The sequence below is a fragment of the Oryctolagus cuniculus genome, chromosome 7, assembly GCF_964237555.1.
Source record: "Oryctolagus cuniculus chromosome 7, mOryCun1.1, whole genome shotgun sequence".
Classification (NCBI taxonomy): domain Eukaryota; kingdom Metazoa; phylum Chordata; class Mammalia; order Lagomorpha; family Leporidae; genus Oryctolagus; species Oryctolagus cuniculus.
In genome coordinates this window covers 137,661,973-137,683,988 of record NC_091438.1, presented here as the reverse complement: position 1 = coordinate 137,683,988, position 22,016 = coordinate 137,661,973, and the positions used below count along the sequence as shown (strand labels likewise).

Genomic DNA, 22,016 nt, shown 5'->3' with positions numbered 1-22,016 from the left:
ACTCTCTGATCAAACTGGAGGCCAGCAGGTGGCCCCTCAGGGTGCCCTGATTCATCAGTAAGCTTCAGAAAACCTCCACCCCCATTCATCCCTTCCTCAAACACAGCCATACATGTTCCCCCAAGACTGCTCGCCCACCACTTAACATGTGCGTTCACCTAGACACAAACTACCCAACTACACAATCATCCACATACAACTTACATAACATCAGTCCCCATCTAGGGTGTTATAATCACATCACGGACACAGATACACACGAACTTGCTTCCACCAGGGCTCGTACACGTGTGCATTTTCATGCAATTGACACTGATGCTTGAGTGCACGGCAGCTGCAGAGACAGGAACCTCACATACCTGTTCACATGTGTCTGCCCATGACAGAACAGATGCACGCATTGACTTCACAGCTCCCAGGCACCCACACCTGCTCAATGTCATACACCAAATCCTCTCCTCAACAAGAACTTTATCCATTGTCCCCAGATCCAATACTAGACCCAGGTGAGCAATGCTGTTCCCTCCCTCTGGGCTCGGCCAGGCAGCCCAGAGAGGGGGAGAAGGCTGGGCCCGCCTGTGATGGATGGAATTAATCTACTGAGCTGGAGAAACTACATAATTAAATCCCTAATCACCCCCCAAGCCAGCCCAGGCCAATATAGCTGAGGGAGGGTGGGGGCTCTGAGGCCCAGACCAATATCCTGGAGAGGGGAGGAGTTTAGAGGAGAGGCTCAGACAGAACCCTCCAGGAGGGGGTCCCTGGGAGGAACTCCTGCAGGCAGGCAGACAGACAGATGGACAGGTGTGTTCTCCAGTGCCACGGGCTCTCCCTCGCTGTGGAGAAATGGGGCAGGTTGGGAAGACAGCCCACCATTACCCACTAAAACAGGGTGAAACAAGGGGCACGGTGCCCTGCCACCCTTCTCAAGAGCCCTCCCTGCCCCTCCACAAGGGGCATCCTGGGTATGTATGGGAATGGTAGATAAGACACCCGAAATGCGCAGGGCCAAGGCAGGGCACTGTACGCACCCAGGGCTGGGCTGGAGGGGGGTCAGTCAGGGCAGGGCCCACCCTGCCGCGTGGGAAACAGGCTCCTCCCTGAGTCTCTGCAGCTGGCAGGGAAGAACCACTCCACCCAGGTGCACCTGCCTCCCTAGGAAGTGGGTCCAGCACGTGGCGAAGAGGCTGAGGATGGGGCAGAGGCCTGAGCAGGGGGGCTCAGGGAATCAGCCGGGGAACAGGCCCCAGTCTGATTGGCTGAAAAGTGGGTCATTTTCCTTTTGAAAAATAGTGAGAAAATGGAGAAGTAGGTCGGGCTCTCATCCCCTCAGCCCCACGCACCATCCCCGCATCCCCAGTGTTCAGGGTGGGGGGATAAGGAGAGGCCTGCACATGCCAAAGCCCCATGTCCCCCAGGACCCAGCCAGGGCCCCACGGCATGGGAGGCTGAGGTCATCGTTACTTAGGACACCCAAGGACATCCACACTGTGAGGCCAGGGCTGGAGCACCAGCCCCGCCCTGCCCTGGGGATTCTAAGCTGAAAGGAGCTAGGGCTGGGGCAAGCCACAGGGGAGGGGGCCGGCAGCAGGACCCTGAGAAGCCCCCTCCCATCCTCATGTCTTCCGTGAAGCCTCCTCTCCTCCTTCTCCTCCCTTTCCTCATCGTCCACGTGGGCAGAGTCGTTGCCATGACACCGCGGGCAGGTGGGCGGCTCTGGCGGCTGTTCCGGCCCAACCCCCATGCTCGCAACCCAGGTGGGAGGGGAGCGGCTGCAGTGCACGGCCCCTAGCCCAGATCAGAGAGGAGAGTGGCAGAAGGCACTTTACACCCCAGAACCTGGAAGGGGCGCTCATACTGGTCCCTGGGGATGGGGCAATGCAGCCCCAGGCTGGAAGGCTTCAGGGAGGTTATCTCAAAGATGGTTAGCCTTGACAGCACCCCCCACCAGACGTTAGGGGGTGGCATGGGTGAGGCCGACCCACAACTCCCATTTCCTCCTTTTCTTGCCCAGCTTTGCCCACCCACTACACCTCAGTCACTTCGAGCCAGCAGTTCACTGTCCTACTGGAGATCTAAGCTCAATTCCTCATGCTGCAACACAAGCTCAAGTCCCCATGCTCTCTTGGGAGAAAGAAAAACAAGCAAAGTTGAGACCCCCAGAGACATCCCTCTTCTCCTGCTAAACTGGGGGCTGCCCTGTACAAACTGGGACTTCCCACCATAGCCTAGGGGAACCAGGAACTCTGAACCGGATCCCTCGCTTCCCCAAAGCCCCAGCCCCTAGCAGAAAGGACCCACAGTGGAGAAGGGAGGAGAGGTGGGGGCTCCGCCTGAGACACTGTCCTGGCCACCACCCCCATCTGGCTTCAGCAGCACTCTCTGGCTCTGAGCAGTCGTCAGCATTCCCCTTCTCTCGTGGGTTCCCTCTACCTCTCTCACTCGTGTTCCTAAGTCTCTGCAGCTCCACCTTGCTAAGATCCTTCCCATTCTTTAGGACCCTGCTCGCTTCCTACCTGGTTCCCTAAGGCAGGAGCCCTGCATCACTGATGGAACAGAATGGCAGGGACCCCCGCAAGGCAGCCCTGTGCAGCCCTGCTGGCAGAGGTGGGTGCACGTGGGATGGCGGTGACAAGACCAGGGGAGAAGGGCAGCCGGGGGCAGCCAGAAGTTGTTCAATTTGTCACTGTTTGTGACAGGCCCACCACATACAGACATAAAGACAGTTAGCCTCCCCCCGAGATGGCAGATCAGGTTAAAATACATATGTGCACATGTGTGCACACGTGTGTGCAGGTACATGTTTGTACTCTGTATCTCCTCCACCTCCACTGCCGATGTCCTCCATCAGGTCTCCCTCACTCTAATTTCTCATTAAAATGATCATCACAGATTCCTAACTGGCCTCCCTGCCTCACATCCCGTCCTGCCTCAAGCCATGCTCCTCACTGGCTGCCAGTGTGATCTATCTAAAATGTGTTTATTCAACAAATATGTATTGAGTGCCTACCCTGAGCCAGCTACTCTTCTGGACACAATAGACTTAGCAATGAACAAAACAGATGAAGCTCCCATCCTCACGCAGTTTACACGAGGGATGATAAATAGATGAAATGATGGCGGTGGCAAGTGCTGAAATAAAAAGTAACGATGCAATGGGATGAGGGAACAGAATGACAAGGGGCTACTTAAGATAGACTGTGGAGGAGGCCTCTCCAAAAAAGTGACTTTGGAGCAAAGACTTGAATAAAGTGAGAGAGTGAGCTTGCGTAGAGATCTGCGGGAGAGCATTTCAGGCTGTGCAGGGTGGAAAGCCAGCTCTACAGCCTCCAGGGGGTGCTGTGCCGTGCATGGGGGGTGTCCCAGAAAAGCAGCCCATGCAGGAGTGGCACCTGGGCTCAGGGAGGTCATGGGGGCTGCACATCATGCTCATGTCGCTCAGGCCCCACCAGCACTTTGGATTTTGCCTCGAGTGAGATGGAAAACCACTGGAAAGGCATGACTGCTTCTTACTCTGGCTGCCGTGGGAGAGGAGTGCAGGACAGTAAGGAGACTTCCTGTCACTCAAACACCTTTTCTAACAGTTGTCTGGTAAATACCTGCTCAACTTCTAAGCCTCAGCTAGGGGCCTGCCCTTCTGCAGATTCAATGCCAAACCCCACTCTTCCTCCCTCTAGAGCTGACCTACCTGCCGCTGCATAGGTCCCACTCCCCCCAGTGACGGCACAAAATAAACATTGGTTGAGGAATGGCTGTGTTGGGTGAGGGATGCACAATGGAACAGGGGCTGTGTGCAGGCAGTTGCGAACCTGGTTTGGGTAAGAGACAAACACATATATGGCTACAAGTTGCCATGGGCAGGGGTGGCACTATGGCATAACAGGTTAAGCCTCTGCCTGTGGTGTCAGCATCCCATATGGGCACCGGTTTGAGTCCCAGCTGCTCCACTTCCAATCCAGCTCCCTATTGATGGCCTGGGAAAGCAGCGGAAGATGGCCCAAATTCTTGGGCCCCTGCACCCATGTGGGAGACCTGGAAGAAGCTCCTGGCTCCGGGCTTTGGATAGGCCCACCTTCAACCATTTTGGACATTTGGGGAGTGAACCAGTGGATAGAAGATCTCTCTCTCTCTCTGTGTCTGTAACTCTGTCTCTCAAATAAATAAATAAATAAATCTTTTTTTAAAAAACAAGTTGCCATCAGGCCAGTGTTAGCATGTGCCCACTCTGTATGTTCTGTTGACAGTTACACATGTTTAGCACATATGTGCTTGCCCTCCTGTGGAACTGTTGGTGATGTGGGTACTACAAAGTACACCTATACTAATATATGCACATTCCTGCACAAACAAGAAGCACATACACACATAGACAGGAACCACCACAGGCACAAAAGCATGAAGCTGACATGTACACTTGGACAGCCATCGCTTCTGTCCTCCACTAAGCCCAACTTGTTCTTCATTCTTGAAACTTCTGTCACAATGTTAACATCTCCCTCCCCTTAATTATTCCCCACATACACTCCTGAGCACCACAGCATCTGGACAGCACTGGACCAGGATCCCTTACTCAGCTGTCCCCAAGGCCTGTATAGGATTTCTTCCTCTGCAAACTCCCTTTCTATGAATGGTGCTGGGGAATAGCTGGTGTCCCAGGACAGGGGAATTTGAGAGACCTCAGAGAGCCTACTTTCTGGAGAAGAGCCATGGGCATCAGAGTGGATCAAGTTCAAAATAGTTAGAAAACTTTGGGGCAGCCAAATGTCCAGCCAAGTCATTCATTCTCATTCTCTCTCTCTCTCTCTCTCTCTCTCTCTCTCTCCTACACATATATAACTCAATATAGCAGATATATTCATATGTTGTTGATTCACGTGCCTATGGCATATACATGCTCCCACATATATGTTCACATGTATACTCATACATATGCATTACTGGGTGAGCACACACATTAAGTAATTTCCTTAACAGTGACATTTATACACAGATATAAACACAAATTCATACATACATACACAAGTGTTTACACACATAAACATGTATGTTGTACTCACCCATGCTAATGTACAGATACAGCCATATGCCCAACAGAAACACCCATGCATGTGCACCAGAATCACAGCTCCTGCAGCCATCCAGCCCCTCCTCTGGCTTCTATCCTGTCCACAAGGCCAGGAACCCAGAGTCTCACAAGTTTGCATTTGCAAACTCGAGAGCTTCCCACTTCTCCATTTGGAAAGTTGTTCCTATTAGTAATAGGCTACGCTTCATTCCTGGACACATACATTCTCACTTGTCCTCAGAAAAAGAAACAAGTCATTTTAAAGAAGAGCTCTGTAATTCTCTCGTCCCATGCCTGGAAAAAACAAATTTCCTAACAATGAAAGAGATGCCTCTGCTTTGAGGTGCACCTCTTCCCCCCCATCCCCGCCATATCCATATTATACAGCTCTTATATTCAAAAAAGATAAATTAAGTCTTGCCACTATCTCTGAGTTTGGCCTATCATCCCAAACTCCAAAACAGTTGTTGAAGCAACGGAAGAAAGGAAACAGTAAAGGAATAATCGCTGGGCCCTAAAACTTTCCAGGACAGCCCCTCTTCTTCCCCAGAAGACAGCTGCCTGATGCTCAGTGAACCCCTCCCATCCCAGCCTCAGGGCCCTGCCCACAGAGAGGATAGACCTGCAGGCTTAAAAAATGTAAAGGGGATGACCTGGACTCAAAATAACACAAGAAACAAGAATTTAAAAGCAGGAGCTGGATAGAGGACAGGGAAGCAAGCAGCAGACACCTCCTGGCAGGGAAGCAGCTGCTGGAACACTGGATCATGAATAGCAGGACTCTCCAAGGGGCCGGGGAGAAGGGGGTGGACATCCAGCCTTCCATGTGGGGGTGGAGGGGTGACTGCTTCAGGCAGTAGCAGCAGCTCTAAAGTGAAGTCTTATCAAAGCTGTTATGTAACCAAGGGAGCCGAGTGGAGCACAAACACCTCCCCTCCCCAAACAGGCACCCACACCCACACCCACCACCTCCCAGCACCCACAGCACAGGAAAACTCAGCTCCTCTCAAGCAGCTCGAGAAGGGAGGAATCATCTTGATGAGTTTCATCAAAAAACATGATGGGTGAGGGGCTCCTGATTAACAAGAAGTCAAATATTGGAACGGACAAGCTGCTTCAGCTGGGGGAGGGGGAAGGGTCCCTAGATACTGCTCCCTTTTCCTAAACTCCTGGCCACACCCAGCTTTTGCCCAGCACCATCTGGAAACCCTCTCCTTCCTCTTCCCCTAAGAAGGATGCTATTTGAATATTTGATTGCACTCTTGGGGATGGGAGGTGAAGCTGCCATCAACCCCTCCTGCCTGTGGTTCCCCCACAGTCTCATCTGCATGTCCTGACATTTGGCTCTCATCCCCCTGGGATGACAAGTGAAGGGACCTGGAGAAATAACTCCTGGCTGTATTCCCTTCATGGTTACAAAGGCAGAGCACAAGAAACTAGACAATTGAGATGACCCCGACCCTAGGTCAGCAGGAAGAAAATACCCAGGGGAGTGAAGGATTGCAGCCCAGACTTCATCCCCCAATTTGAATATTCTCTACACCCCCACATCTGCCTCCTTTCCCACTGCCCTGTCTCCAGTAGCCTCCTCCTCTTCTCCATGGCACTGAACAACCCCACCCACTCCTTGAATCCTTTGCTTAGAAATCTTCCTCCCCAACAAGTCTCTCCCAAATGCTCCTGTGAGCTAGAATTGGGGATGGGCAGAACACAAGACAGGCTTGCAGAATATTTCAGTGTCCTGAATTACAAGGTATGGTGAGCACGAAGATACTAAGTGACCAATAAAATTATCCTGAATTCCTGAGCTTGATTCACCCCAGGCCTAACCAGCAAAATCCAAACTCTCCTAATGCATAACTATGTTGAGCCTGAACTTCTGAGACTCAATAGGAGAGAGGCTGGTGTGAGTACCCCCTAAGCTTGTTGTGCTGAAAATGAACCCAGAAGAGAGCTCACAGCCACAATTTCATCCTCCATCCCTTCCCCCACACTAACAGTACAATGGTTTGGAAAAGAAAAAGGGTGCTGAAACAGCAAAGGGCTTGAGGGGTGGGGAGGTGTCCATTTCCCAAATACCACTATAACTGTGAGGCCTGACTCCACAGGAGGACCCCAGGATCTATATTTTTATGCAAAGACTCTGCCCTTGGAAAGTGGGTCACCTGGGAGAATTTTTCTAACGAGCCCTCAACACTGCCCAGTCGCCTTTCCATCATCGGGCAAATGCAACCCGGTTCAGCACTCAGGACAGCTCCAAAGGCGCAAACCCCAGCCCAGTCCCATTCAGCACTCAGGACAGCTCCCGGTGCCTCACCAGCCCTACTGCCAGAATCGCAGGACTGGAAGGAGCTGGCTTGCCCCACAAAACACCCTCTTTAGAACAGAAGCCCTTCCACTGGTACCTCTCCCACACTTGCTCCCATCTACCGGTGGCACCGGATACCCCTCCCTTCCCTCTATGTCCCAAGGGAGACAAAAAACCCAGACCGGGGGCTTCCCTGGGGGAGCGCAGAGAGAGGGCCCCACCCACCTCCTTCAGCCCTGAGCCTCTCAACACCACTCACAGCTGGTTCTAAAAAGCACTTTCATTCTTAACCACCACCCCAAAAAACAAGAGAAATACTCACGTGGGGGCTCCCGGCCCTGCAGACAGATGTGGTGGGGGCAAGCTGAGAGAGGTAGCTCCCCACACCCTGTTCTGAGCCCCCTTTCTGAAGGAGCCAGCTCCCATCTGGACTGGGGGGAGGAGAGACATGTGGAAGCATTGAGTGAGGGGAGGGGAAGGGAGGGGAGAAGGGAGGAGGCAGGAGCGGGGGACTGTGGGGCGGGGGTGTCAGGATGGGGGCGAGGGAATCCTTTTTAATTTCATTCTCTCCCCATGTCTACATAAGCCCTGCAGGCTCAGCTCTTTAATATTTACACACAGGGAGAGGAGAGGATGAGAACAGAAGGGGGGGGCAGTAGGGGCTACCTGAGCTCAAAGGGTATAGAGGCAGGAGCCTTTGGGAGCTGGGAGCTTGGGCCCCTCATACCATCCCCAGTTCACTCTCACTCTGAGCTCTGGACTGCAAGGAACCCTGGGACCATTCTGTCCCTTTGTTAACAAGACACTTTGAAGCCGAATCAAAAAGATCAGATCCCCTCCCACAAACCTGGACACCCCCACAGAGCCAGAATTCTTGGGTGCCTTATGTGCACATGGTAGAGGCAGATTCACGCACAAGCATGTTCTGATGCCCAGAAGCATGTTTGCGTGTGGGCTGCTGTGTGAAGGCATGTCAGCTAGCATGTACAAGTTCACACAAGCACGTTCTGTGTATATCTGCATGCTAACAGTCATACAATCAAATTCAAATTTAGGTTCCCATACGTAAAAGCCAGCCCCCAACAGCCTCCCCTCACCCCGCTCCCCAGCTTCCACCTCCCCAGACTCCCTAGTTGCCAGGCCCCTCCCTCCAGCCTCACTTTTTCTGTCTGTGACATGGGAAGAAAGGCTGGTGGGAAGGGATGCCGCATTGAGCCCAGGGGCCTGACAAGTTATTAGCAAGGATGAGCTGGCAGCTCGTTACCATAACGATGTTGCCACTACCTCACCCCAGCTCAAACCCAGACTCCCCAGACGGCAGGAGGCCCGCTGAGCCAGCAGCCTTCAGACTGGAAGGGGGGGGGGGTGGATGAAGAGGGGATCTAGACATAATGCTTGCATGGTGGAGGGTATGCAGCTGTTCTTCCAACCCCCACTGAGAGACAAAGCTTTGACTCCACCAAGTGGGAAAGAAATCTGAATCTGGAAAGGTTTCCTGACCACAGGGACGGTAACACACTGGAAGGGGGTCCCTGGAAGCCTCCCTAGGCCAACGTTCTGTTGTCATTGACTCCCTGCCTCCCTTCACTCCAACTCTGTAGGCGGCCCTTCACTGAATTTCTGTCTCCCCACCTGTAAAACGGGGACTGGGGGTGAACACCCTGATTCTTTGCCCTAGACTCTTGGATGAGACAAGGTTTAGGGGAACTCCAGACCTTCCTAAATCAGACAAGCCCCAGACACCCCTGTACCAATAAGGTCAGGAATCGTCAGCCCAGCTAGCAGCAAAATGCATCAGAAGCTGGGGAGGCTGAAGGAGAAAAAGCTCAGCCCGCTCAAGCCCCAGCATCAGCTGGAAGAGATGCTTCTGGTGCCAGGCAGCCGCTGAACGCAGGCACTGACACAGAAGAAAGTCTGGGAGTCTGGCCCTGTAGCAGCTCTGGCCCTGCCCCAGCAGGAATCAAGACAAGCCCACGGCCTACCTCTGAGGTGGGTATGGCTAGGAATCCCCAGCCCCAGGAACATCTGTGGCTCCCTCTCCTGGGAAAGGAGTTCCAGGTTGAAAGATTTACAGCCTTAGGCTAATGAGCCTGCTTCCTCTCCCCAGACTCCCCATGTTCAGCTCTGATTGGGTGGGGGTGGGGGATAAGGAACAGAAGTCAACACAGAGGGTTGGAGAGCTCTGGGCTAAGACTCAACAAGGAACCTACAAGTTTGTTGTGTGACCTTGGGCGGGTCTCCTTCCCTGCTCTGGGCCTCAGAACCCCTGGGTTATAATTAAGAGGTTGGACCAAGTCAATTCTAAGTTTCCTCCCTTGGCCATTATTCTGTTGCTACACAGAAGCTCACTCCTTGGACGCGAGCCCCCTGGCACCAAATGGAGTGGGCACTGCCTGCCAGATCAGTGGGGCAGTGGGGAGATGGGGGGTTGCGGGGGCTGCATCCGAGGCTGTTCATCCTATGTTCGTGTTCCTTTTAGAAACACCTGCCACCCTGGCCCTCCCAGCTCCCTTTTTAGACCCTGATTCACTGCCAACTCACGAAGCCTCTCCCTCCCTTCCCTTCTCTCTTCTCCCCCTCTCTCCCTTTTAGGCATTGGCAGCTGGGTGCAGAAGTAGCCCCAGTATTCAGGGATTGCTGGGCAGAGGTGGGAAGGCAGAGCTTCCAGGGTCAGAGAGCACACCAGGGAGTACCGTGCTCTCTAACCTTGGCCAGCTCAATGCTTTGGGTCACCGAAAGACCCGAGTTACAGTCTTCCTGTTCCACTGAGTAGCAATGTGTGACTGTAGAAAATGCAATCCATTTTTTCCAGGCTCACCATCCTCATCTGTATTAGACTGGACCATGTGAAATTGCTATTTCGTAGGTTTTTTTCTTTAAAAAAGTTGAATATTGGCCATTTCATAGGGTTGAACTGAAACTCTGCCCTATCTGCTTCTCAAGGCTGCAAAGCCCTGAACGATAGAAGGGCATTGCTTAATTATTATTACTTTAAAGAACTTAGCACGGACCCATCTGGAGCCAGTGGGTTGAACCAATGACCCAGAACTTGGAAGTCGAGAGAGCCACCTGCTCTGATGAAAGACAGCATGACGGTGGCTTCCACCCTGCCACGCTCTTTGCTCAGCAGGGTCCTCGGTGACACAAGTTCCCAAGCCCCAAGAAGGAGAAGCCAAACACACAGGCTCTGACCCTCCAGCTCACTCCAGCGCCCCCCACCAGGCAGGAAGGACACAGCCAGTGGGGCATCAGAGGGGAGCCCCCAGGCAGGTGAAGATGAAGCCCAAAGTAGGGGGTGCCTGAGACAGGAGTGAGGAGTCCCTGGGGAAGGGGTGGGGGATGTCTGACCTCTGCAAAGTCTGCTCTCCCTGTCCCACGTCCCGCTAGGAATGGGGGGAGGGGATACAACCCAGGGGTGGATGACTGGGAGTGAACCTGCACAGACACATTCTCACACAGCCGTGCACACACATGTCCCCCCCACACACAGTCACACCCTGCACACGCACACACACTCGCCCACGGCGACACACGGTGACACACTCACACACCTGCCGCCGAAACTTCTCTCCGGCTCTCCTCGGCACCACGATTCCCCCCCCCACCCCCCACTACCGGCTAAGCCTCCAGCCGGGCAGGCACCCGGCAAAGGCTGGGCCGGGACGCGCGGGCCCCGGCGGCCCCGGCCGGGCAGCGGGAGCTCGGTCCGCGTGCTCGCCGCCCGCCCTCTGCTAAGGCCCGCGGGCCGCCAGGCCCGGGCGGGGGCGGGGGCGGCCGCCGAGGCCCAGCCCCTCCCCCCCCTCCCGGGGCTGCGAGCCGAGGCCGCCGGAGCCCGGGGCGTGGGCGGCGCCGGGGCCGCGGCCGGGCCGAGCCTGGGGGGCGCTGCGGAGGGCGCGGCGAGCGCGGCCCGGTCCCCACCCCGCCCGCGGCTTACCTGGCCCGGCTCGGGCTCCGGCCGGGTTACATGGTGCCGGCGGCCCGGGCCGGGGCGCTGCGGCGGCGGCGGGCGGGCGGGGACGGGCCCGGCACTGCGGAGCCCCCGGCGGAGGGGCCGCGCCGGCTGCGGAGCCCCAAGCGAGCGCCGAGAGGCAGCGGGCGCGGGCGCGGGAGGCGGCCAAGCCGCGGAGGCTGGATTTCCCGGGGACCAGGAAGGGGAGGCGGGGGGATCCCGCCCGCGCGCTCCGCCCCCGCCCCCGCCCCCGCGCAGGGCGGCCGAGCCCGGAGCCCGGAGAGGGAGGAGGACGAGCGCCCGCCCCCGCACCGGACCCAGGAGGGCCGAGGGCGCAGCCGGCGGACGGCCGCCGGGTCCCGGAGGAGCGCCCGCGTCGCCCGGCGGCCGTGCTGGGGAGGCCCGGCTGGCGGCGCCAACGAGGTCCCCCTCTCCGGGGACCCCCGAGGCGACGTCCGCGGGGAGTCGGGTCCAGGACCCAGGGTCACACGGCCCGGAGAGGCGCGGGGAGCCAAGGCAGAGGCGGGCGGGTGGGAGACGGCCACACGGCCTCGAGACGGGGTCCCGCGCCCACCGGGCTCGGTCACGCCCTGAATGTCACACACAGCCCCCCAGGCTCGTCCCCGGGGGAGACTCTCCCAGGGTTTCCCGACCTGCTCCCCGCCTTCGCCTGCTGGCCCCGGCTCAAGGAGCCCCTCCTCGTGCCCCACCCCTGCCAGGATGGGGCGCGGTGCCCGGCTTCAGAGCCATGGACAGGCGTCCTCCACCCACGGTCTGCACAGCCGAGGCATCCCGGGTGTGGAGGAAGAGCCCCGGAAACCCCGCTACACCTGCCACGGGGCCCCCGCCCGCGCCCACTGCGCCCGCCCACCTCTGGGCCCCGAGCCAGGGGGTGCCACGCGGGGGCGGCGTGGGGGAGGGAGAGGGGACTGTCCGGGGCACGGCCGAGCTGCAGAGCCAGAGCTCAGGCTGCAGGAGAGAGAGAGGCGGGGAACCGACTGCAGCAGTTCTTGGCTGGGATCCGTCTTGGCGCCCGGAGCGATGCTGTAATAGGGGGGAGGGGGCGGCGTGGGGGAAGCCGCAGGGGGAGGGGCTGCGGGGGGAGGGGCGGCCTCTGGATTCCGACGTCCCGGAATGGGTGTGAGGGAACCCCGACCGCTTCGGGCGCTGCGAGTTGGGGCAGGTGGTGCGGGGCGTTGTGCGTCCTGGGAGGTCGGGATGGTGAGGAGTGGGCTCGGCTGGCTTGGGAGACTGTGGGCCTCTGCAAGAACGGACCTGGGAGTTGCTCTGACTCAGGGATCCCCGACAACTCCCTTCTGTCTGTAGTCCTTTGCGGACAGTGGCTCTCCTCCTTGTTTAAAGAGAGAAACTGAAGCACAGGGAATAGAAGCCATGGGCCCAGAAGAGCTAGATGAGCCCTCTCCCGGCTGCCCGGCTGCCCGGGGCAGGTGTTCAAAGGTGCCAGTTTACCTACATAGGGTAAGGGACTTGCGGAGTCCTCGTGTCAAGGGAAACCGAGGCGTCTGGCGGAAATCATCAGGCTGGCCAGCTCGCCTGCTGCCCACAAGACCAGGCCCTTGTCCCTTAAATCACCACGCAGCTTACAGGTAATTCCCAGCCTAGGGTTCAACCAGGGGTGGATGTCAGAGAAAATAAGAAAGTTAGAACTGAAAGGAACATCTCCCTTCCCCTGCCGCATCGGTACAGCCATCAGGCAGGAGGCTAAAAGGCACCACCGTGTTTACTCAGTTCTAAGACTCGGTTCTGCAAACTGTTCTGAAACCAGATGGATGTGGACATTTAATGTTTGGGGTTTTTTGTTTTGTTTTATTTTTACTTTTCTCTCCAAGCGGTTATCCAGGAGTTGAAGTGTTTTAAAATGGAGAACATAGTAGAGTTGGCATTAGTTCACTCAACAGTCGTGGACTGATTGTACCTGACACCTTGCAGCCTTTTGGAGGCATCATTATTCATCGGACAGGTTAACCTTAGACAGGGAGACTACCTGTCCAGTGACTAACCAGGAAAGTGCAGGTGTAAACCAGGAACCGTAGCAGCTGGCTTCTTGGGAGTGTGGCCTGTGCGGTGGTACAGAGCCCCACAGGTAGAAGACTTCACTCTTGGTGACCGGCTCTGTTGTCACTGTGTCTTGAAATTGTTTATGAATACTTGAACAAGGGCCCCTGCACTCTGTAAATGAGGACCACTGTTTTAGAAATTCCATGTGTCGAGGGAAGCGGGCATAGTATTCTTTTAGAGTCTAGAGGCAACAGCCAGCTCTGCCTGGGCAAAGAGGAGCATAAAGGGGGTATTCTGGTGGAGCCTTAAAGATCGGGGGAGAAAATGTCAGGTGGAGAGCCACACCTGTGCAAGGACAGAGACCCACCAAGTGTCACTCAAGCAGCAGAGCAGGCTGGGCGCCTTGGCTGATCCTCCCACTGAAAACACGATAAAGGATACCAAGCGACGGATCGAATATTCCTTTGAAAATCTCACATCTGTCAATATGCTGGCAAGAAACTAAGAATCAGTCAAGCTAGAGAAGCGAGCAGAGCCCTGAAGCCGTGCAGGCTGGGATGGACCGGTTGCACAAACAGCACCAGCTCTCTCCTCTCCCAGACTACGTGTCCACTGCCATGGGACTTTGCAACTCCCTGAATCAAGAGGTGGACTCTGTTTTTCCACCTCTTGTCCCAGGATGGGTTTGTGACTTGCTTTGGCCAATAGGAAATGTGCAAGAAGTTGTGATCCTAAGCCAAGGCCTTAACAGACTTGCATGCTGCTACTCTCTCTCTTGGCCTCCTGCCTCCAGGATGAGGAGAAGCCTGAGGTTTGCTGCTGGAGGAACTGATAAGGTGGACAAGAGCCAGGCCATCCCATCCCAGCATCCAAGCCAAGACCACCAGAGACCAGCCTACAGCCAGCTGAAACACCACCACCACCACCACCACCACCCCCCCCCCCCCCGCCACCAAAGGTGCGCAAGAGCCTGGCCAATGGCAGCAGCAACACCTACCTCGCCACAGCTGGCTGCAGACACGTGAGCGAGCCCAGGAGACTGAGAAGACCCATCGAGCCAATCTGAAGATTCCCGAGCAGTGATAAATGTTTATTTAAGCAAATAAATTTTGGGATGATGTGTTATGCCTTAATATTGTGATAATAAATAACTGGTACAAGGGCATTTGTTGACAAATGAAATGTAACTTTAGCTTCTATAATCTGCCGCTCCCTACCTACACGGAGGAAATGGGAAGAGAATTTTTAATTTGGTTTTTATTTATTTATTTATGTGAGAAGCAGAGGGGCACACAGAGAAAGGCAGAGGGAGACACAGCTCCCACCTGCTTTCACTCCCCCAAATGCCTGCAACAGCTGGGGCTGGGCTGGGGCTGAAGTGCAGAGGCCGGAACTCAATCCAGGTCTCCCACGTGGATGGCAGGAGCCTCACTACCTGAGCCATCACCACCGCCTCCCGTGCTCTGCATGAACAGGAAGCTGAATTCAGGAGCAGGAGCCAGGTATCAAACCCAGGCACTCCAGTGGGAGCTCTCTCTCTCTCTCTCTCTCTCTCTCTCTCTCTCTCGTCATTTTATTTGAATCGGTGAGAGAGACAGACAGATGAGATACAGGGAGCTGAGGATGGCCAGCACCTGTGCTGCAGCTTCACTGCGCTGCGGCCCTGCAGGCACCACCAAAACCCCACCCCCTTCTGTGCAGACCACTGCTGCCAGGTTTCACTGCTTAGAAACAGCACCAGCTGAAAAACGCCCAACATGGCTGCAGGCTGCTCCCCGCCGTGACCTTTAGTTTATTATCATGTCATTAAGATGGAATAATCATGGCCAGCTTCCACTCCCATCATGCACCTGACACCAAGACACCTCCAAGATTTCCGAAAATGGCACAGAAACGGGCAGTAATCAAGCCCTGCTCCAAACTCCACCATATTTGAATATTCAGTTAATCCCCACCCCAGACACCACTGCCTCCGAGTCCAGGCCATGTAAAAGGACAGCCCCAAGTCTTATCAATGGCAGCTCATTCTCCCTCTCCAGCTTACCTGCACTTATCCCTTGAGTGTGTGCTTTTGCTTTAAATAAATCTTGCTTTCCTGCTCACCTTTATCTGTGTCTCTTCCTTGTATTCTTTCTTATAGGGGCCGGCGCGTGGCTCACTTGGTTAATCCTCCACCTGCGGCGCCGGCATCCCATATGGGCGCCGGATTCTGTCCCGGTTGCCCTTTTCCAGTCCAGCTCTCTGCTGTGGCCCGGGAAGGCAGTGGAAGATGGCCCAAGTGCTTGGGCCCTGCACCCACGTGGGAGACCAGGAAGAAGCTCCTGACTCCTGGCTTCAGATCAGCGTAGCTCTGGCCATAGTGGCCATTTAGGGGATGAACCAACTGAAGGAAGACTTTCTCTCTGTCTCTCTCTCTCTCTCTCTCACTGTCTAACTCTGTCAAAAAAAAAAAAATTCCTTCTCATGTGGAGACAAAAACAAGGAGCAAGACTTCTTAGGGGCCAAACTCACAACAGAGAGATCCTTCATCCACTGTTCACTGCCCAAATACATGAAATAGCCAGGGCTGAGCCAGGCCAGTCAGAAACCCAGAATTCCACCTGGGTTTCCCATGTGGGTGGCAGGGGCCCAAGCATCTGAGCCATCTTCTACTGCCTCCCAAGATGCATTAGTAGGAAGTTGGATCAGAGACAGGTGACCCAAGTGGTAGCTTAAACTGCTGAGCCACAATGCCTAAGCCAGATTGCCTGTTTTAAAACCTGGCACCAGGGCCAGCGCTATGGCGTGGCAGGTGAAGCTGCCACCTGCAGTGCCGACATCCCATATGGGCGCCATTTCACACCCCGGCATCTCCACTTCCGATCCAGCTCTCTGCTGTGGCCTGGGAAAGCAGTGGAGGATGGCCCAGGTCCTTGGGTCCCTGAGCCCTCATGGGAGACCTGGAGGGGGCTCCTGGCTCCTGGCTTTGGATCAGCCCAGCTCCAGCTGTTGCAGTCAGTTGGGGAGTGAGCCAGCAGATGGAAGACCTCTCTCCCTCTCTCTGCTTCTCCTTTCTCTGTGTAACTCTGACAAATAAATCTAAAAAAAAAAAAACTGGCACCAGCATGGGTATAGAAGTATCACCTTCCAAGAATCCACAACTGTAAGTTAAATCTCACCTCATGCACAGTCAAAATCTCTCTACCTACCTGATCTGAAAAATACAAACCAAGAATTTAGCATAAAATGGTCCCAAAATGGCAGTGGCCCAGGGTGCCTGGCAGAAACAAATGTAAGTCTTTGTTAGAGGAACTCCCCCGCATCTCAGACCTCAAGTAATTCCCATAGATAAAAGTTACAAAGAAAAAGAATAACTTACAGTCAAATACCACTAAACACTCAAGGAAATGTGGTACCATGAACAAGAACCGGTGTGATGGGCAATTTTTTGTAGCACATTTTCTGGGTTGAGGGATACCCAGGTGTCTGGTCAGGTGTTATTTTGGGCATGTCTGTGAAGGTGTTTCTGGAGATTAGTGTTTGTGTCAGTAGACTGGGTAAAAAAGATCCACCCTCATCAGTGTGGGCAGGCACCATCTAATCCATTGGGCACCCAGAAAGAACAGGCAGACTGAGAGTGAATTTGTTCATTCTTCTTCTTCTTTTTAAAGATTTATTTAGGCCGGCGCCGTGGCTCAATGGGTTAATCCTCTGCCTGCGGCGCCAGCACACCAGGTTCTAGTCCCGGTCAGGGCACCGGATTCTGTCCCAGTTGCTCCTCTTCCAGTCCAGCTCTCTGCTACGGCCCGGGAGTGCAGTGGAGGATGGCCCAAGTGCTTGGGCCCTGCACCCCATGGGAGACCAGGAGAAGCACCTGGCTCCTGCCTTTGGATCAGCGAGGTGCGCCGGCTGCAGCGCGCCGGCTGTGGCGGCCATTGGAGGGTGAACCAACAGCAAAGGAAGACCTTTGTCTCTCTCTCTCTCACTGTCCACTCTGCCTGTCAAAAAAAAAAAAAAAAGATTTATTTATTTATTTGAAAGGTAGAGTTATAAAGAGACAGACACACAGAGAGATCTTCCATGCACTGGTTCACTCCCCAAATGGCCAAAACAACTGGAGCTAGGCCAATCACCAGATCCAAAGCCAGAAGCCAAGAGTGTTTTCCGGGTCTCTGGAAGTGCAGGGGGTCAAGCACTTGGGCCGTCCTCCACTGCTTTCCCCAGCGCATTTGCAGGGAGCTAGATCAGAAGTGGAGCAGCCATGACTAGAACCGGTGCCTTATGGGATGCCGGTGCTGTAGGCCAGCCCCTTTTCTTGCTTCTTGACCAGGAACATTCATTCTTGCTGTCAGACATGGAGCTCCCAGTTCCCAGGCTGCCAGCCTTGCATTTCGAGTTATGTCATTAGCTCCTCTTGATTGCTCAGGCCTCTGGGTGTGGACAGGATGACATCCCAGACTCTCCTGGTTTTCCAGCTTTCAGACAGTGTATTGAGGGACATCTCAGCATTTGTGTGAGCCAGTTCCCATAATAGATCCCCTCCCGTATGTCTGAATATGCACAATCCATTCTGTTTCTCGGGAGAACCCTAGGAGAACCAACCAGAAAACAACAAGGAATAGCAGAAACGCACCTGCAAAGCATTCAACTATTCAAATTATGAGAAATAGTATAAAATAACTATATTTAGTATACAGAAATGAAATAATCTTGTTGCCTTTGGCTTATATTTCTGGTCTCTGTGCTGACTGGATCTTAGACTACAATGTTGGATAGAATTGGTGATGATGGGTGTATTTTTCATGTTCACAACATTTTTAAAAATTTATTAGAAAGACAGAGATAGACATAGATCTTCCATCTACCATGTTTGTTACTTCAATACTTCTGATATTTCTTCTTTAGGATATTTATTGTAAGATTTTTGGAAATTTCTCTTATCAGGTAAAGAAAATGTTATTTTATTCCTCTAAGAATGTTTGGTGAATGTATGTTCAGTTTTATCAAAGGCTGTCTCTGTATCTTTTCACATAATCATATAATGTGATCAATTACATTCAGAGATTTTTCCCATATTGTATTTTACTTTCCTGGGATAATCCCAACTTATTCATGAATTATTATGATTTATTTTACATGTAACATTAGGTTCAACCTGCTAACATTTTGTTGGAGGTTTTCACATCTATACAAATAAATGAAATGAGCCTGACAGCTTCCTGTCTTTATTATCAAGTATTTGGTTTCTAGATTAGTCTAGCCTCCTAGAATGGGCCTATCATTTCTGTTTTTTTTTTTTCTCTGAAAAAGTTTGCAAAAGATTTGAATGATCAGGCCTGCACCGCGGCTCACTAGGCTAATCCTCCGCCTTGCGGCGCCAGCACACCAGGTTCTAGTCCCAGTCGGGGCACCAGATTCTGTCCCGGTTGCTCCTCTTCCAGGCCAGCTCTCTGCTGTGGCCAGCAAGTGCAGTGGAGGATGGCCCAAGTGCTTGGGCCCTGCACCCCATGGGAGACCAGGAAAAGCACCTGGCTGCTGCCATCAGATCAGCGCGGTGCACCGGCCGCAGCGCGCTGGCCACGGCGGCCATTGGAGGGTGAACCAACGGCAAAGGAAGAACTTTCTCTCTGTCTCTCTCTCTCACTGTCCACTCTGCCTCTGCCTGTCAAAAAAAAAAAAAAAAAGATTTGAATGATCTGATATTTGTAACTTCAGTAGAATATAGCTGTAAAACCATCTAAAACTGGAGTTTTATTTATGGAAAAGTTGTTTTAGCTATTGCTTCTTTCTTTAACACAACTATTTAAAGGACTATTTCAGGATTTCTATTTCTTTTCGAGTCACTTCAAAGAAGTTAGATTTTTAAAATATATATCTGTGTTTTCACATGTATTGTTGTAAGGTTGATAACATTGTCTTGCTGTCATTCAACTCTGTGTCACCTGTTACTGCTTCCCCCTGCGTAATATGTATCTGTATTTTCTCTCTTTTGTTTGTCCACATTTTCATCATTTTAAAGAATCAAATGCTTAGCTTCTTGGCTTTGTTGTTCCTCTCTATTTTCTCTTTTCTAATTTGTTGATTTCTGCTCTTATTTTTGTTATCCACTTCCTCCTGCTCTCTTTAGGTATGTTCCTTCTTTAAGTTAGTGGTCAAGTTGGAAAGTTATCTTCTTAATTTTCAACTTTTCTTCTTTTATACTATAAATACGTAAGGCTACAAACTATCCTTGAAGAACTTTTTTTCATTGCATCTCATAGGTATTCATGATCATTTCTAATATCAATTCTAAGCATTTTTAAATTCTCATTATAATTTCTTCTTTGACCTATGAGTTATTTGGAAAAGTAGTTTTCATTTCCAAATACCAATACTAGTTTATGTTTTTGATCCGAACTTCTTACTTAATTTAATTGTGATCAAAGAATGTCGCCGTAGAACACTTGCTCTTTGAAGTTTGTTGAAAGTTGCTCTGTGACTCGGACATAACCAGTGTTTGAGATTGCTTTGTACGTGCTTATAGTGATATCCAAATGGGTGCCCATTATCCTTGCCCCAAGGTTGTAGCCATGGGCTGTCCCTCCTACATTTGTCATGAAGACATTCAAGCAGACCTACACAGGGAGAACCCAAGGCTTCCTCCCAACCACTAGCACCAACTCATTAATTATGTAATTATTTGGAAGCAAATCCTCCAGCTCTAGTCAAGCCATCAGACTGCTGCAGTCCCTGACAACATCTCTCCAAATGCATGAGAAATCTTGAGCAAAAACCACCCAGCTAAGCCGCAATGAATGTGCTATAATGAATGTTCGCTGTTGGTCTACACTACTGTCTTTGTATAGCAACTGCACAACTAGGACAAGTCTGCAGGTTTGGTAATATCTAATTGTAGGAAGCAAAAGTTTGCAGATGTCATGCCTCTGTTGATCATTTTGTTTATTGTTATCTTCAATATATTTACTGGATTTCTAGCTACTTTGTCAACAATTTAAGAGAATGGGTAGAGGCTGGCGTTGTGTGGCATATTGAGTAAAGCCACCACCCCAACACCAGCATCACACATGGATGCCAGTTCAAGTCCTGGTTGTTCCACTTCCAATCCAGTTCCCTGCGAATGGCCTGGGAAGAGCAGCAGAAGATGGCCCAAGTGCTTGGGCCCCTGCCACCCACATGGGAGACCTGGATGAAGCCCTTGGCTCCTTGCTTGGCCTGGCCCAGTGCTGGCCATTGCAGCCAACCAGGAACTGAACCAGCAGATGGAAGATCTCTCTCTCTCTCTCTCTGTAACTTTCAAATAAATAAATAAATCTTACAAAAAGAAAAGAAAATGTGTAGATCTCCCACAGAAATGTGCATTTGTCTATTATCTTTTGTAGCTCTATCAAATTTTCCTTATAAATATGAGGATATTTCAGAGTTCGTGAAAAAAGCTATGCATGAATTTCAAATATTTTCTGCACCAAAATAAAATTATTTTTAATGTAAAAAATCATTATTTTTATGATGATGACACAATTGCTTACTTAGGAAATAGCAAAGAATCTAAACAAACTGTTAGGAGTACTTGTATATAGCAAGATGTCCGGATAAAAGATCAACATACAAAGTCATTTGCATATTTATGCACTAGCATAATAACAATGCGTGTAATGTTTAAAAGTACATCATTAATAGATCTAATAAAATGAATAAAACTATAAAACTGAAAGTCATTAAAAAGACATAAATGGATATTTCATATTCACAGACTAAAATTACATTTTTAAATGATGCCAGCTCTTACCATGTGTGACTCTAATTCAATGCAATTTATTTTTTTTAAAGATTTATTTATTTATTTATTTAAGAGGTAGAATTACAGATGGAGAGAGGGAGAGACAGAGAGAGAGGTCTTCCATCTGCTGGTTCACTCCCCAAATGGCCACAACAGCCGGGACTGGAACAGCCTGAACCCAGGAGCCAAGAGCTTCTTCCAGGTCTCACATGGGTTCAGGGCCCAAGCACTTGGGTCATCTTCCACTGCTTTCCCAGGCCACTAGCAGGGAGCTGAATCAGAAGAGGAGCAGCCAAGACTACTACACCACAGTTCCAGCCCCTCATTGCAATTTCAGTCAAAATACCATGTGATCTGATCAATTGATTCTAAAATTAATATAGAAAAGTACAGCAAAAAGAATGACTAACATACATTTTTAAAATATCTTATCATAGGGGCTGGCATTGTGGTATAGTAGGTTAAGCCTCCGCCTGCAGTGCCAGCATCCCATATGGGCGCTGGTTCGAGTACTGGTTGCTCCACTTCTGATCCAACTCCCTGCTAATAGCCTGGGAAAGCAGTGGCAGATGGCCCAAGTGCTTAGGCCCCTGCGCTCACATGGGAGACCCAGAAGCAGCTCCTGGCTCCTGGCTTCAGATGGGCCCAGCTCTGGCTATTGTGGCCATTTGGGGAATAGACCAGCAGATGGAAGACACTTCTCTCTGTCTCTCCCTCTCTCTCTCCGTAATTCTGCTTCTCAAATAATAAATAAATCTTAAGCAAAAGAAATTTTAAAAATCCTTTTTATCATAAAAAATTTAAAGCATATACCAAAAAAACTGAGAATAATACTTATAAACACAAGGCCAATGTTGTTTAATCTATATTTTCTATGCTCCTCTTTGTATTATTTTGAAACAAGTCATGGACATAATTT

At 51.8% G+C, this 22,016-nt stretch overlaps 1 protein-coding gene across 3 annotated transcripts in view; it reads right to left on the bottom strand.

Moving 5' to 3' along the window:
• DLGAP3 (DLG associated protein 3) overlaps positions 1-11,608 on the bottom strand; it is a 69,479-nt gene extending 57,871 nt beyond the window's left edge. The window contains exons 1-2 of one of the 3 annotated variants that reach the window (XM_070078782.1): positions 11,308-11,608; positions 7,696-7,804 (exon numbers count right to left, since the gene is read on the bottom strand). The gene's annotated coding sequence lies outside the window, so the exon portion shown is untranslated. Of the gene's footprint in view, positions 1-7,695; positions 7,805-8,039; positions 8,435-11,307 lie in introns of those variants that run through there. The other 2 variants (XM_070078781.1, XM_070078783.1) reach the window with 2 other exon arrangements.
• Between the last annotated feature and the right edge of the window lie 10,408 nt (positions 11,609-22,016).